Consider the following 4,321-nt stretch of genomic DNA (forward strand, 5'->3'; position numbering starts at 1 on the left):
AGGTCACTTATTGAAGTCTTGTTTTACCCATTTGGGGAGACATTTGCATCTGAGGTCCTGTAGGGGATAGACCCTAGGTGGTGTTGTTATGTCTCCAGTTAGCTTGAATGGTAAGCCTCTAGTTTTGGTTACCCTTTTGTGGTCTGAGTTGTCCATCAATACACAGCTCTAATCTACTCTGGGGCTGCAGGCCTGTTTATGGACAGTGCCTAAGCACTCGATTCTGCTGCAGCTTCATGCCACTTCACTTGCCATTGAGGCTATTAATGGTAGACCTCTACAGCCTGCCAATGTGACTCATGAGACTGGGGCTCTTCACCATGAGATAATCCATTTTCAAGTCATTTCCTCTCCTCATTATCTGGTGGTTATTGGTTATCCTTGGTTGCAGAGGCATAACAACCCTTTGGATTGGCTTCGTGCTGAGGTTCTTTCCTGACCACCACAATGCATGTTTTCAGAAAGTGGCTAAGGTCTTGTGCCCCTCTTCCCTCTCCAACTTGCCAGAGGAGTACCCAAAATTTAGCAATGTCTTTGACAGGGGTCAGGCTGATTTGCCTCCACACCGGTCGTATGATTGCGCAATTGACCTTCAACCTTGTGCTATGGCCAGGTTTACCCTTTGTCTGTCTAGGAGGATAAAGCTATGTAGGATTATGTTGCTGATGCACTTTCCTCGAGGGTTCATCCACAAATCCTTGTCTCCTGCTGGTGCTGGCTTCTTCTTTGTGAAAAAGAAGAGTGGTGAACTGAGGCCTTGTATTGATTATTACAAACAACAAAGGATTCGCCCTGGGACTTTAAATGAAGTGGGTACTGTTTCCGCCAGTAAACATAACAGTAGTAAATATAATATATGGTTTATTCAAGTACAATTGTTTACATGGATAGATAACATCAACGGTTGCCAATATAAAATATATAAACAAGGAGTATTGGTACATAAATGTAGATGTAGTACATGGTACACGGGCATCATACTACCCGACTAGTTTCGTGAGATCCAGCTCGCTCTTCAGGGGTGGATGGATTGGAGGTCAGGCATGGCTTGGATTTCATTTCACTCTTCACTGAGGACACACACAGCTGTGGAGATTGCTTGCTGTGTCTCATTACTTTTATACTTAGGATATTCACCTGACTCAGGTACTTACCATATTCACCTTTTTGATACTTACCTTATTTAGGCACACTTGCATATCTCACACATTGTTTATCTTACGAGCACTTATTCTTATTTATTTATTTATTTTTTTGGATACTGATGATTTTTCCACACGAGTCCATCTTTCTTTTTTCCTTTTGTTCTTTTCTTACCTTGTCACCTGCCAGTACCCCCTTGCTACCCTATGGTTTCCACCATCTCCATGTCCCTACCATCCTTGATTCAGGCTTTACTTGGCTATACATATCTTTATGCCTATACTTATTGATTTTACTTTACTACTTTAGATGCCTGATCAACATATTTGTTTATAGCTTATACGCTTTATGGACTAATGAGGTTCCTAGGGATACATCACTACCCACACAATTGTAGTTCACCTCTTTCCCCCCTCTCTTTGTCCACTTTGTCACCTGGTAGTACCCCTCTGTTGTCCTAGGTTTCTAACCATCTTCATGGCCCTACAACTTTTGGCTCAGGCCTTTCATTCATGCATACATGCATACATATCTTTATACCAATATCTATTGATTTTACTCTACTACTTCAGATGCCTGACAAACATACTTATGTTCACAGCCTATACTTTTTATCGACCAATGAGGACCCTAGGGATACATCACTACACCTTTGCCATGCCTGCTCTCCGTTTGGCCCTGGATGGGGTCCCATTTGATCCTGCCCCCTCAGCTCCCAGGGGAGGCATACGCTGCTGCCGTCTCGAGGCCGCACACCTGGAGCCATGGCCAAGCTCAGTGGTAAGTATGGGGGGGCCTACAACCCCTCCTACCCTGCGCTGTTATAACTAATACTGTGCTATATTGCCAAACATATATATTTTTGTTCATCCTAGGTACATTGTTACACACATCCACCCCTGAAGAGCGAGCTGGATCTCACGAAACTAGTCGGGTAGTATGATGCCCGTGTACCATGTACTACTTCTACATTTATGTACCAATACTCCTTGTTTATATATTTTATATTGGCAACCGTTGATGTTATCTATCCATGTAAACAATTGTACTTGAATAAACCATATATTATATTTACTACTGTTATGTTTACTGGCGGAAACAGTACCCACTTCATTTAAAGTCCCAGGGCGAATCCTTTGTTGTTTGTTATATATTACAGGGATGGAAGTGTGTCACTGGGGACACCAGACCTTTTCCTTTATCTCTATATTGAACCCGGGTGGAAGACACCCATTAGCCCAAACCTGGTCTGTTGTCACCCCCGCCAGTATTTACATGTACAAATAACTGTTATACTTTGATACTATACTAGGTTACTCATTTTCCAACACAATTTTTATTCCAGTATTGTTATATACACTGGCTCTGCATGCGATTCCTCGGTTGGCGCTAGCAATTTCTGTCTCGCATTGGGAGCTGCGATGTGTATAAAGGGAGGCTTTTTCATGTCTCCTGCTGTCCCCATCTGCTTTCTGGCGGATGGGGACACCTACACATCGGCATCATGTTTAGGCTTCAGAAGCATGGCGTCTGCGATTTTTGCAGACGTCGGCATAGCTGGACGCACTATATCATCAGATGGCATGGGGGTACGCTTGCATTTGCGTGCCTTCCTATGACAGTGGGTGCCTCCTGCACTCACATGTCAGCCATCCACACATGGTGTTGGGGGCGGAGTCTGCTGGGGCCCTTCCGGGGTTAAATTGGAGGTCAGGCATGACTTGGATTTCATTTCACTCTTCACTGAGGACACACACAGCTGTGGAGATTGCTTGCTGTGTCTCATTACTTTTATACTTAGGATATTCACCTGACTCAGGTACTTACCATATTCACCTTTTTGATACTTACCTTATGTAGGCACACTTGCATATCTCACACATTGTTTATCTTACGAGCACTTATTCTTATTTATTTTTTTTTTTTTTTGGATACTGATGATTTTTCCACACGAGTCCATCTTTCTTTTTTCCTTTTGTTCTTTTCTTACCTTGTCACCTGCCAGTACCCCCTTGCTACCCTATGGTTTCCACCATCTCCATGTCCCTACCATCCTTGATTCAGGCTTTACTTGGCTATACATATCTTTATGCCTATACTTATTGATTTTACTTTACTACTTTAGATGCCTGATCAACATATTTGTTTATAGCTTATACGCTTTATGGACTAATGAGGTTCCTAGGGATACATCATTACCCACACAATTGTAGTTCACCTCTTTCCCCCCTCTCTTTGTCCACTTTGTCACCTGGTAGTACCCCTCTGTTGTCCTAGGTTTCTAACCATCTTCATGGCCCTACAACTTTTGGCTCAGGCCTTTCATTCATGCATACATGCATACATATCTTTATACCAATATCTATTGATTTTACTCTACTACGTCAGATGCCTGACAAACATACTTATGTTCACAGCCTATACTTTTTATCGACCAATGAGGACCCTAGGGATACATCACTACACCTTTGCCATGCCTGCTCTCCGTTTGGCCCTGGATGGGGTCCCATTTGATCCTGCCCCCTCAGCTCCCAGGGGAGGCATACGCTGCTGCCGTCTCGAGGCCGCACACCTGGAGCCATGGCCAAGCTCAGTGGTAAGTATGGGGGGGCCTACAACCCCTCCTACCCTGCGCTGTTATAACTAATACTGTGCTATATTGCCAAACATATATATTTTTGTTCATCCTAGGTACATTGTTACACACATCCACCCCTGAAGAGCGAGCTGGATCTCACGAAACTAGTCGGGTAGTATGATGCCCGTGTACCATGTACTACTTCTACATTTATGTACCAATACTCCTTGTTTATATATTTTATATTGGCAACCATATCTATCCATGTAAACAATTGTACTTGAATAAACCATATATTATATTTACTACTGTTATGTTTACTGGCGGAAACAGTACCCACTTCATTTAAAGTCCCAGGGCGAATCCTTTGTTGTTTGTTATATATTACAGGGATGGAAGTGTGTCACTGGGGACACCAGACCTTTTCCTTTATCTCTTGTATTGATTATTGGGGCCTCAATCACATTATGATTAAGAATGCCTACCCGATTCCATTGATTGCAGATTTATTTGACTGCCTTAAGGGAGCAACAGTTTACACAAAGTTCGATCTTAGAGGGGCATACAATCTTGTGAGGATCAGGGAGGATGACAAATGCA

At 43.0% G+C, this 4,321-nt stretch overlaps 2 long non-coding RNA genes across 2 annotated transcripts; both read left to right on the forward strand.

Moving 5' to 3' along the window:
- The first annotated feature begins 1,031 nt into the window (after positions 1-1,031).
- LOC143962947 (uncharacterized) lies at positions 1,032-2,170 on the forward strand. Its single transcript, XR_013270841.1, has 3 exons — positions 1,032-1,146; positions 1,745-1,923; positions 2,019-2,170. It is a non-coding gene; the product is annotated as an uncharacterized LOC143962947 (long non-coding RNA).
- Positions 2,171-2,885: 715 nt separating this feature from the next.
- On the forward strand, positions 2,886-3,966 carry LOC143962948 (uncharacterized). Its single transcript, XR_013270843.1, has 3 exons — positions 2,886-2,962; positions 3,561-3,739; positions 3,835-3,966. It is a non-coding gene; the product is annotated as an uncharacterized LOC143962948 (long non-coding RNA).
- Positions 3,967-4,321: the final 355 nt, after the last annotated feature.

Source organism: Lithobates pipiens, unplaced genomic scaffold (assembly GCF_037356315.1).
Source record: "Lithobates pipiens isolate NorthernLeopardFrog02 unplaced genomic scaffold, aLitPip1_a1.2 Scaffold_8, whole genome shotgun sequence".
Lineage (NCBI taxonomy): Eukaryota > Metazoa > Chordata > Amphibia > Anura > Ranidae > Lithobates > Lithobates pipiens.